The sequence below is a fragment of the Festucalex cinctus genome, chromosome 10, assembly GCF_051991245.1.
Source record: "Festucalex cinctus isolate MCC-2025b chromosome 10, RoL_Fcin_1.0, whole genome shotgun sequence".
Lineage (NCBI taxonomy): Eukaryota > Metazoa > Chordata > Actinopteri > Syngnathiformes > Syngnathidae > Festucalex > Festucalex cinctus.
Window position 1 is genome coordinate 20,693,226 of NC_135420.1, and position 13,310 is coordinate 20,706,535.

The 13,310-nt window shown below is 37.4% G+C and overlaps 1 protein-coding gene across 1 annotated transcript in view; it reads right to left on the reverse strand.

Annotated features, from left to right (window-relative positions):
* ncanb (neurocan b) overlaps positions 1–13,282 on the reverse strand; it is a 147,781-nt gene extending 134,499 nt beyond the window's left edge. Inside the window, exons 1-3 of the mRNA XM_077533233.1 lie at positions 13,149–13,282; positions 12,953–13,032; positions 9,661–9,724 (exon numbers count right to left, since the gene is read on the reverse strand). The gene's annotated coding sequence lies outside the window, so the exon portion shown is untranslated. The remainder of the gene's footprint in view (positions 1–9,660; positions 9,725–12,952; positions 13,033–13,148) is intronic.
* Between the last annotated feature and the right edge of the window lie 28 nt (positions 13,283–13,310).

Genomic DNA, 13,310 nt, shown 5'->3' on the forward strand with positions numbered 1-13,310 from the left:
TCATGTCAATCAGTTTGCTCACGTCCCGTCCAGTCATTTACTTGGTTATGATCACTAAAGTTATTCTCAGTCCTCTTCCCGTCATATGTCTCTGCCATTGGGCCCATCTCCCCGCATCCACTCGCACCTCCACACACTATGACATGGGAAGCTGGAACATTCCAACCTCCGACTCCGAGGAAGTACATTTGAAAGCCACCCATGTCGTAATTCCTGCTTGGGCACATCCATTCGCAGACATGAAGACATCTGACGCCTCATTTTAACTCAATGTATCACAGACATCATCTATGCATGTTCTTTATGGAAATTATACAGTGTCACTAATGGCTGCTAGAAAACTGCAGTTGTTTGTTCACATTCAAAAATCAGCCCCTGAAGCAAGGGGCGCTGTGTTCACGAGATAAAAGTATCATTCTCAGCTGCAAGCACTGAAATGCCTTAAAATGCACACACATTCTGTAGCCGCCTTTATAAGTTTAGATGCTTTTATCCTAAATGGGACTCGGCACCACTCATTAAATAGCATATATTTTGCGGTTAAAAGAGGATTTGACAACAAAAGAGGCCACTTTTCTGTTTGTTAAACTTTATACGGAATACTTAGAGGACATTCATCTCTTTTTCTGGCACTTGTATAATCCAAGATTGGAAGGTTTACTGCTCAAATAAAAACACCAGGCTTGTTTTCACCAAATGTGTAATAGTCGGAGGAACCTCTTGCTTTGCTCCTCAAGTCAAAACACCATTACCTCAAAAAGCATTATACCGAATAAGCCATATTCTTTAAAAATGCACCTGGCTCTCTTGCCCTCTCAAGACGTTTCTTCCAGCGTGCAGGTGCTCCCCTCCCAAACTCAATTACCGCCGAAGTTGCGCAGGAGTGTTCGCCGCCCAAGTAATACATCAATGTCGCGCGGCGGCCATATCTACTGGTGGAATATGATTTTCTCATGTTCTCTTCAAATACTCTCCCAAACAGGTAAAATGAAAACAAACTACTATTTCTGCCAGCCACGGCTCATTTAACAGGTGCTGAATGGGAACACTGATTGAAAAAAAAGAAGAGAGAAAAATAAGGTGATGTAATGCTCAACTGGGGAGATAGAAGAAGAAGAAGAAAAAGTGCTTCGTCTGTAGTATGCCAAACATGACATCCATTATGTATACTGCTTATCCTGTTTAGGGTTACAGGAAGCTAGGCAAAAGGTGGAGTACACCCTGGACTGGTCGCCAGTCAATCACCGGGCACTTAGAGAGATTATTCAAACTAATCCATAAACACTTTACTGATTGGGAATTGAAGGATGACAAACAGCGAAGATGAAATCCCATTCCAGGCGAGTATTTAGAATTCTTCCCATGTTCTTATAAGCTCTTGAAAATGAGGAAAATTATGTGTTAAAAGCATCTCCCTGTAACCAAACTAAACATGACCAAGGCTAATTTGTATTTGTCTCTTGTTTGCTGCTTATTGTTGCATGGCAACGCCAAATGATACCCACAGCCTGGGCTTCTTCTCGAATTCAACATTTTGGAGTGTGACTTCCATCAATCACCATCAGCCCGCCTGAGTTCATGTTAGGGTTGTACAGATCAAAACATATCGAGCTCCCCATGTAACATACTGTATTAATGTAAGAGAGGAAGCATCTAGACACTGTAAAAACAGTTGGGCCAAAAATAACCTGGATTATTCTGAACACAAATGTATAAGCAGTGCTGTTGTTGTTCGACTGCAAATCTTTCCAATCAGGATGCAGACATTATTTTATCAATTGTCCTTCAGTTTGGAGCTTCCTGTGGAGCGTTCCACTGCGAGTAATAGTGAGTGGCATCCCTAATTTATGATAAATTGTCACATTCACTAAAAGCAACAGTCGATGATGACCTATGGGTAAAAGATACTATACGTTCTCCGTTATTTCAAAACAAACAACTGGAAGTCAAGCCAATAGTGAGATCAAATAAGCGACAAAGCTTACTGAAACAGCTGTCTCAATATCCAGCCCTTGCACTTAAACCAGTGCGTTTGTGTGTGACTTAAGACACTCCCAATGGAAACTAGCTGTTCAAAGAACCAGTACTGAGTTAAACTGTCGCCTGCTGTGGAGCAAATTCAGAATTTCACCACAATGAGTCACTCAAGAGTGATTTATTTATTTTTTTAATCTTATGTCAAGTTGTGAGAGGTGCCCCTGTGGAGATTACATTTGTCTGTATCAAGTGCAGATTGTTTTTTTTTCTTCCTTAATTACTCCATTTGGCTTTTTCGACCCGTTCAAAACACAGTCGGAGAATGTGTCATATTTTATATTTAAGACGTACAGAGGGCAAACAATGTGATTTGTTTATTTCATTATGCAACTCTTATATATATATATATATATATAAATTCTGAGGATAATATTAATACAATTGATGGGTGTTGCGGCAACATATGAGGTGCATACGAAATGTTCCACGACTGGCATTACAAAAGCTCTATTTCGATTCCAAACTGCAAATTAGAACCGAAATTAGGAAAAGGGGCATTTAATTGTGTTGGTCTGGAATGAGCTACAAGGACCTTTAATTTCCAGAATTAGTTCTGCAAGGAGAATTTAAAACTATAAAAACGACAAATTTAAGACTATGAAAGCAGCTCCCTGTTGTGCAAATGTGTCTGATAACTTGCCTGTAATCGGAATCTGTTGTTGTGAACGCTCAATATTGGTTGCCAGTTGGAATGTATTTGTTCGTGTTGTACCTGCCTTTCTTGACCAGATCACACTTGTAACGAGGACTTATACGTTCAGTAAAGGATTTGATTGATTGATTGACATACAATTGTTTACAGTTACTGTACTTGTAACATATAGTACATAAATGCTGCTTCGCCATATCTCAAGTCATAGACATTACCATAGGATTCAATACTCTGACTGACCCAAGGGCTGTCGGTTCCCACCCCTGATTTAGTTGGCCTTTCTGACACATAAAAAAGCTCCACATTGCTGCTGTCTTTTGTCAAATCTAAGCAGCTAATTCTCAGCGTTACCTGCAGCTGCCTTACCACCACTTGAAAGTAATAAATGAGACAAGGGGGTAATGCCTCCGGACACGTTTTCCTGCCAGAAAAAGGGGGTTATTCTCGCAGAGCTGCAAGACTAATGGACTTCTGGCAAACTTTACAGCGCGGCGGCTGCCAGGTTGTGTAAATGTATGGTAATGACAGCAAGCGGGACCACTCTAATGAGCCTTTATCCCCACCTTGTGCCACCTTTCGCTGATTAATTGGCTCCCAGGAAAAAGGCACCTGACAACCGCACAGTCTATTCATAGTGATAGACTTCTTTAAAGTGAAGAACTTCGAGCCTTGGAGAGATTTTTGGTCTCCGCTTAAAATCCTCCTCATGACAGCTAGCTAGAAATAAGGTTTCCCTTTTTAAGCCGACTCACCGCATGGATTTTTTTTTTTTTTTTCATGAGAGGAACGTGCTATATTCCATGCTCCTCAAAGCTACAAATGTAGCATTCGTGTACTTAAATGAGGCGGCAAAGATAAAAAGCATTGGGGCATAAACAACATATTCTTTGGCTCATTTTAATGCGGCGGGGCAAACACCTCACGCCAGGCCATTATCTGGAAAAAAAAAATCTGCTAAATGGGGTGAAACACACTGTGAAGGGAGCCCTCGTGTGCATATGCTATTAAAACAATGTTGATTTGACACAAAGTGCCGGGAGGTTGTCTGGAGTTAACAAGGCGGCAGACGTGTGCACGAACATGAACATCCCCCCACTGTACTGGACTACAAAGAACAGTAGTCGTCCCACGTGAATTATGGATTTGTCTCTGCCAAGTTCGTCCGTCTCTTTGCCTTTCACATTTCCCTCTTCTTCCCCAAACTAAATCCCTTGTGACCTACTCCTCTTTTTTCTTTTCTTTTTCTGGCCTGTCTGCCTTCCCCAGGCTTTGTCTCGTCTTCTTATCTCGTCTCTCTCTCCTTATGTTGGATTCCATTGTCATCCATGATTAGAGGGTTCGGTTAGGTCCATAAGATGATTGAAACAACGATGGAAATGCTTTCTTTTGTTTTGGTACAGTGTCAACCCTCCATTTTGGGGAACTAGTGAAACATGTTTGGTTATAATTGCAAGACATATTTGCATGAAATAATTTCAATTTAAAATCAGCCAATCCTGGTTATGGTTCGGTTCGATTCAGTGGGGTTATAACTGTCATGACTAGGGTCATGCAAGGGGTATGCTTACTGTCGTGACTAGGGTTATGTAAGGGTTATGTTTACTGTCATGACTAGGGTCATGCCAGGGTCATGACCGTGAGGTCAAGTGTCTGATGTAACCGGCATCTAGTTTCAACTGGTAAGACGCTATGTGATGTCAGGAGCTACGTGATGTCAAGAATCTTTCATCTCTTTTTTCAACAGCCAGTCAGATAATTCCATGTCAGTCCTGTTTCCCACATGTCCAGCCACAACCAATCAGATCGATTCGCTGTCTATATAAGCCGGTGTGTTTTTGTCAGATTATTACTTCTGTTTCCCTGTGCACCTCCACGGCCCAAGTTAGCTTAGCGTCTCGTGATTCTTGATACATTCTTGTTGTTTCTCTTCTAGTCAAGTTTGTTCTACGCCTCTCGATGTTATGCAAATAAAGAGTTAAAAACTTATTTGTGCCTGCGTTTTGGGAGCCAACCCCAGAACATAACAAGAACTTGGCAGTACTGTAAATGTGGTATTTCCTTTACAGTATATCTCTCCAATAAAAGATGATTTGATACATATATTTTAAAAAAGGACCAATTCAATTCGATGTACTTGTATATTTTAAATCAAAACAGATTTTCTAAATCATTTTTTACACCCCTATTATAGGGCTGGGTATCAATTCTAATTTCCTTAATCGATTCGATTTCAATTCACAAGAGTTCAGTTCAATTCGATTTTGATTCTTCCCTATTCGATTCAATTCACTTCAATCTGATTTTGATTAAGTGTCAAGGACATGATAAAAACTCCACAAATATTCACAATTCCAAGTTAGATTTTGTGGAGGCAGTAACTGGTTAAATGATTTATTTATTTTAATAAATAATACGTGTTATAATCACTTAAGTGTTACACAAACATTGACATTAGCAAGGATGAGATAAAATATTTTCACAATTCAAATTCAATACGTAATTGTAAATTAAAAAGATTCTGAATTGTCTTAAAATGCAGTAAGCCAGGTATTTCATAAATGTAAGAAAATAATTTCAAATTAATGTGAACAGTAAATTTCAAGAAGACAGTAAGATGCTTTTTTTTTTTTATTAAAAATTCTATTTCTTAAGAATTTATGGAAAAAGGAGATATTAAAATAATCGATTCATGGTTTTATTAATCGATATTGGGCTTGAAAAGGAAAATCGATTTGATAGCGATGATTCGATTTTTTGAACCCAATTCTATAGTATAGTATCATTTTGTACACTATGGTAACCTTACCATAATATATATATATATATATATATATATAATATAATGCAACATATAGTATAGTGTACAATAATGTTTTCTGTCTATCATTTGGCTTATCAGGATGTGGCGCTCATCTGAAATCATTTGTGCTCTCAGGACTCTTGAACCTGCTTCTTGTTTGAAGCGCTGGCTTTAACAAGAAAAGGTTGACAGGAGGCAGACTCAGGGTGCATGTGGGGGTTTGTCCAGTGTCTGCTGTTGGGCTAACTCAATCCCAGAGAACACAATGGAGCCCCAGGCTGATTTCCAAAAGGCAAATTGTCATTCCGAGCGGCGCGATACCTGTCTGCTGGAGTTCATCTCCTGTGCAACGTTCTCAAGAGTGTGGGGGGGGGGGGTATGATGGTCTGCGTCAGAAGACCACATGACATGGGCTTGCACTATGAGAACGAAATGAAAGGGAAATATGATTGACATTGAAAATCCTGGAAGTTCTTGGGGTAGTTGGTGAGGCAGAGGGTCAACCCTTTCAGCCTTGATAACACAGAGATTCCAAGACCTGAAATATATCAACTGTTGCAAACATCTGATGTGATGTAGACAATAGTGGTTGAACAATGGCAACTACAATACAAAAGGACAGAGAAAGTACAAAATGTACACATTAGAGCTACACTATAAACAATCTTTCTGTATCATACTGTCCTGTTTATAAAGAAAGTAGTGGTGTGCAATACTGCAAATTTTAGTATCGATCCGATACCAAGTAAATACAGAGCCGGTGTCGCCGATACTATATCGATATTGATACTTTTTGAAAATTGTTATATGATTAATTTTTAAATTAAGGTAGCTATATCATTGAATTGCTTATTCACAATCAAATTTCAAGTGTTTAAGTGTTTTTGTGTTGTTTCCTTTTTAAACAAAGGACAAATTAGGACAAATACTTTATCAATGTTTTTCCCGCCAGAAACATTCCAACCATCACAAAATACAATGTTTTAATGTTCATAAACAACGTGCAGAAAGTGATCATAGGAAAGAGAAAGTTAAACAAATACTTTATCATATACTGTTCAGAAACTACAAATACAAAAATTAACTAAAAATTCTGCCTTCGTCACTTCTTTTTCAACCAAAATAAACAAGATGTTAAAGATTATCATGCAACAACAAATATAAAACATAAAACAATATACAAAACAAACCTTTTTCAAGTACAATAACTGTACGTGTTCATGCAATCTACCACAAAGATGAGATGCTAAGTCGCATTATGACACACGATCGAAACACACTACTGTGATATGCCTGTTATCTGTTTGACCATCCCGCACCAATTCATAAAAGAGCCAAATTGAAACCGAACTACGAGATCGATATTTTAGTGCCAGTATCGATTCAATTTCGATACTGACTTGGTATCGATAATATCGATATTTGTGTCGAACCACCCACCACTGACAAAAAGGCAACACACAAAAAAAGTGAAAAAGTTCAGGTTTTTATAGGCAAAGAAGTGTAATTAAAGGCCCCAACTGCTTCTCCAAATGCAACCCTCCCACCTCCCTTATTTCTCCTGACTCTGCTACCAGGTACAGCTCCCACCCTTCAAGAAACGGTCCAATTACAAAGCTGTCGACACAGATTAAAGAGGCAGCCCATCTGACGGCAGCTCAACACACCGGCGCGCAGTACATCTCGCCCCATCAAGAGTGCCTGCACAGAAAACAACTAACCTGATACACAAGTACATCTGTCAGCACTACTTGACCCGATCAGCCCCCGAGCACGCTGTCTGTCAGAGTGGGGCAAAAAAAAAAAAAAAGCTCTGTTCTCTTTTTAATTGTAGCAGAGTGAAAGCGCACGGTCATAACACGGCGTGGAAACGAATCGTGCAAGCCACTAAGAACAGATTTATGTCTAAATTTGTGATCAGATGATATAGATGGAAATCTTCACCGTACACGTTTGTGTTTGCAAAACTTAATTTGTTTGAAATATGATGCCAAAACGACTGGACTTATTTGAATGCAATTTCATGCTTGAATGTTTTGTTGCTGGATAGTGGGTGTATTAGTGACATTTGAATGTAATTTTCTGGAAAATAATATTGACATAATAACATAATATGACTGATGGTATAATTTGCAGAAATAATTAACTTGCTGCGATTTTGATTGGTGGATTTAATTATATTTTTGAGCTCTTTCTTGTATGTTGTCTGTTTAGCCCCCATTGTAAACAGTTACAGGCCCGATTCTAGCACAAAGTGTGGCCTAACTGTGCACTAGGGATGTAACGATAATGGCAATATCGTGATATCGCGATATTAGAACTGCTACAATATATCGTCGGCGTCATGTCACGATATAAAAAGCAGCACATCTGTTAAAGTCAGGTTGATTTTCATTTATGCAGTTCTAGTACCCTCTGGTGGCTGGTTTATTTTTAGTGCAGTTTAATTTTCACAAGGCATGTTTTGGCCCTTCTATATTTAAAATACACGTTAATAGTTAGATGAAGGGGAATGTAATACGCTTGTGAACCGAGTCAATATGTGGAGGAACTCAATACGTACGAGCATTAGCAAGTAAGTGCCTCAATATTAAATTTTATTAGAGATTGTAGGTTGTTTATATGTATCGCTGTAATGTACCAAAGCACAATGTTGCTGTTTTTTTATTATGAGCTCATTTTTGTACAATATTGTGACCATATTTGTATCGGCAACCTCCCCACAATATCGTGATAATATATTGTGACCTTCATATCTCAAATAATATTGTATCGTGATGTTTGGATATCGTTACATCCCGACTGTGCACATGGGTGGATTTTTTTTTTTTTTTTTTTTTTTTTTTGTATTTCTGCAGACGTGCACATTTCGAAGCAGGCGTTTCACCAAAATTACATTACACAACCTTAGCCACAACTTAGACCAAGTTTAGTCAATTTCAACTACAAAATTGCCAGGTGTTCCGGGGGAATGTAAAGATGCACCAGTTTTCTACAAAAATAGAGCCCTTAAAGTGAACGCTCCAGACCAAGTTGTTTTACATGTGTCTCAATCGCCACAAACTCTGGAGGGAAACATCTGCCTCTATAGATGCTAAATGTTCACCAGTTAGTCGCTAATATACTCAACAGCTGCCTGATGCAGATGCTCATGCATGATGACAATGAATAATATAATAAGGTCGTTAATGTCATACTTTTGTTTCACAATGCAGATTATTGTTACTTGTCTTTCATTGGATTTTTCTTCATCGTAACGATAAGAACATAATTTACAGCCTCACAATCTGAGGTTGCTAAATTCTTCCACTCCAGTCTCACATAAGCATGCTGCCTTCAGGGACCTTTATTTCAGTCATACTGGAACAGGAAAGGCTCCTACGACAACAAAAAAATCTAATAATCTTGGAATGATAAAGATTTAAAAAAAATAAAAAATAAAAAAGTGTGAGTGTTGGTGGTTTAACACCACGGCGGCATGCCTCGGCACCTTTTACAAGGCGAGAAGAACGCGAGCTCGCAGGCAGAGAATCACATCCCTCCCTCACGGTGAGTGAATAAATTACAAGTGATTGTGCTTTGTAATGAAGGCAGCGGTGCATATTGTGCAAACGCGCTACTTTTTAATGATTTAATTAAAGAACCTCGTTCAAACTGGAGCGGAAAATTTCAACACGGAGCTGAGCAAGACAGAGAGAGAGAAAAAAACAATCCCGTGTTAATTTCTGCTTCGGTTTGGCAGATGTGCTTCACATGTTTTTTTTTCTCCCCATTTCCTGCTTTTCCCGCTCAACAATTGGCTCATTTACAACCATCGGGATGCATGATGTCCCTCTAATTCTCCCACATACACTTTAGAGCATATGCCATCTGTGTCTTTAGGCCGCTGAGCTTGTGTTTAATCATTAGACAGATTGCCTAAATCCAATTTAAATATGTGTAGCTGTGTTCCAAACAGCAATCCTGAAGTTAAACATCTTTCTCTTGGTCCATAATAGTACCTTTTAAAAACGATATTGCTAGAATCAGTAAGGGTTGTAAGTAAGTGTTGTCTGTCTGTGGGCGAGATACGTGCTACTTATGACAGCAGTGACTTCATTTAAAACTAGCACTAACCTAAAACTAGCAAGATGTAAACGTACCCAATGTACAGTTGTGCTCATAAAATTACCTTGAAGGCAGGGGTCTGCAACTTATGGATCTTTAGTCCCTCTCCAGTGGCTCCATATGGATCTCTAAAAAAACAAAAACAAAAACAAAAAACAGTAGTGATTAATATATTTTGTGCATATTTATTTTTATTTGTCAGATAAAATATTACATGAATTAATGATTAAATAAAAAAAATTACATTTTTTAATAATGTCAATGTCCAAATTTTTAAGTCAGAAAAAATGAGACGGAAGGTAGATAAAAAAAGATTTAAAAACTGCCTAAAAATGTCCAAAAAGTGACCATAAAATGTCCAAAAAGGAAGATGAAAAGCAGAAAATGACCATAAAATGTTGACAAAATTGCCAAAAATGTCATAAATTGATAGCAAAAAAAGATAAAATAGCCATAAAATGTCCAAAAACGGAGGAGAGAGGCCGAAATTACCATGTTCATAAAATTGCCCAAAAAAATAAAATGTCAGAAATTTGATAGAAAGGCACAAAAGTCTAAAAAAAATTATGAAAAAATAAATATGAAAAATTACAAAATGTAGAAGTAAATTAATTGGATGCAACATATTTCTGTGTTCTGGTGCAGCTCTAATTAGCTATTAGGCCTTCAGTAAATTAGACTAAGACTAACATAAGACATTGTTTTGTTCATCACAATGTTCAAATGTGTTGCAGCTCCATGCAGACAGATTTTTCTTTTTTTTTTTTGTCTAAAATGGCTCTTTTGACAGTAAAGGCTACTGTGCCCTCCCCTAGAGTATGCAAACTTATGGGCACAACTGTGCTCCAATTTATAAAACGAGACTAGCGTTCTTAGTAAGTATGTTCTCGATTATGTTCAAAACAGCCACAGTTGGCCTCCAGGAAGTAGTCAGTCTTCTTTCAAATTTACAGGTATATAAAATAATAGTGCGCTATCATCTCATTGCCAAAAATTGAATTACCCGCAAAATAGAGTTATAATTATACTGTGTGCACACACAAAAAAGATCTTGGTCAAACGCCATGCCATACGACTTTTGGGCCGTTCCACAAAACTCGTTTGTTAACGATGCAGCAGCAGAAGAAAGGTCATCCGGACAAGGCTAGAATCTAATTATGTCCAGTAATCAGTACGCTAAATGTTGCGCTGCAAGGTCGCAACTTGACTGTGGAAACACTCGGATGCTTTTCACTTCTCTACCTAGCCAAGTACAGTGTAATTTAATTTTCTTCACGCCTCAATAGAGAAGGAGCGACAAAGAGGATTTTGGGTGTAAAAAAAAAAATATTAAAAATTAAAAAACTCAAACAACTTATGAAAGAAGTGAAGAAAATTCTCTGACAAGATCAGCAAAAGCCAGATAAGGCTGATTGTAGAAACATTGACCATGAGAGAAAAATTAATTTCCCGACACACAATGCAAGCAAATACATAAATAGTCACTGAAACTAGTCATAGAAACCAATTTAAACAGAACAATAGTATTGGTTTAATTGTCTGTTATCATTTAAATATAAACAATCAATCGGCACAAAAACAGATATGAATCTTTCAGATATTGAATGATATTTCCAGCAGCCATAAACAGAAAGCACAGTAATCTCATTAAGTATTTTGATGGCTGCTAATCATGCTTACTATGGAAAGTCACCCTTATTGAATGCAGCATTTTGACATACAGACCTGTATAAAAGATCGCCAATTTATTGTTTTAGTGACCATCTTCACAGCAGTCATTTTGACATTCTGTGTCCATGTCATTATTTCAAGCGCAACACGCGGAAAAAAGGTGGGAAATAAATGCTTTTACAGGCAGTGTAAAGGGCTACTAAATTACCGTGTTGAAATCGTCCCCCTACTTCATGGCTGTGCCATTTAGATAGAACAGTCACATGGTAAAAGGCATGAAAATGTGCTTCTCATATCGCAATTACGTGGGCGAAATAAATTGCTGTGTCAATGTTGTCTCCTAATCCGTATCAGTACAAAGAAAAAAGGAAAACTGAAAAACATGGTAATATGGCTAGAAAAATGAAAGACAATTGACTACAGTCAATGTAAGAGCGACTTATGTTACTTCTTTCTCAAAATTGCTATAGGTAGACATTGTCCTGCTACTATTCACCATTTGTTTGTACAGCTTATATAAAGTAGTGTCACAAAAAAAAAAAAAAAGCTTTACAGGCTATGTAAAGATGGAGTTGAGTTGAGAAACTGAATAAGCATTTGTTTGAAATATGTCAATTCAGAAGAGGGGCATATAATGAGTGAACGGTAAACCTCACAACAAGAAAATATCACATTTATTAGGGAAATAAGGCCAAAGAGAGTTTATGTTATTGCCAGTAAAAAGGAATCACATCTGCTATTTTCACTTTAAATTTGACAAAAATAAATGAATAAAAATAAAACATGGCACCTGTATGACTGTTGCTGACATAATATACCTTCATTCACACAATAACGGCATAAAACTTTATTTTTTATTTATTTTTATTTTTTTATTTATTTAGTTAAAATGGTTGCCTGGCAACCGACCAGGTCTTCATTTTCCTTTTTATGGGGCGAAAAAACAGAATAACGGATTTTATTGAGAGGAGTTCAAATGCAAGCACATCTTGGAACCATTAATGGTCCTCGCCGTAAACACGCACGCAGACCTTAGCCAGCAGAGCCAATGGGATGCATTAATGCAAGCTCATCACGAGGCAACGCTCAATTAATAAGTAAGCTGGCAGCCTCCCACACATTATTGCACACATAGCACTAAACACATTAGTGCTGCTCTAAATCAAACTGAATGCTCGATTACTTGACATAAGAACCTGCAATATCGCCTTGTATGAGCTGCCATATTTGGTATCTGGGAAAACCAGGCATTTCACAGCAGGTTCAAGGATACAATGAAAATATATTGAAGTGTTTTGAGATAATAATATAGGGCATATTTTGGGTTTAAACTGTTGATATGGTTAAAAAAATATGTTCTGTATTATTCACAAGGATTCTCTGACTGTATTATCTCAACTTTGCGGCTTATTTCAATGAGGGTATAATTTTAATGATGTCAAAAAAGTTGTTTTGTAAGAACGTATATTTAAAACCAACTTCAGAACGCAGAGATTCCCCCACCATAGCTAGGAATAATTTTGGCAAGAAAAAGTGGTTTACTCTCACTGGAGACAAAATGAAAAAAGTGATTACATTTTCATTAGTCTTTTCAGTCCATCAAACCTTTTTTTATACATCACATTTCTATTAAAAAGCCAAATGAAATGTTTCATAAATTTTTACAATTAGATAAAAATACTCACAGCAGCCGCTGAACCTGGATCCATCCAATGAGCTATTTTGACAGAGTAAGGAGTAGAATGTACAAATATAGTTTTCAAATCTGGGGAGTAAAAATAAAAAGTCGTGAGACAATTAAATAATCAAGTAAAGTACTAAAACTATAAAAATCTACAGTGACCAAGTATTTATACTTCGTTACTTACAGTGCCCACTTACCTGTACTTCATTTCCATCTTCCACCGTCATTAGGAGAGGACCAAACTTTAATATATTACCCTTAATTACTTTACACATTTAGTTCACATTATTTACTTAAAACAAAGAAACAAACAAACAAACAAACAAACAAACAAAAACAAAAAACGCTTTTCAGCCTTT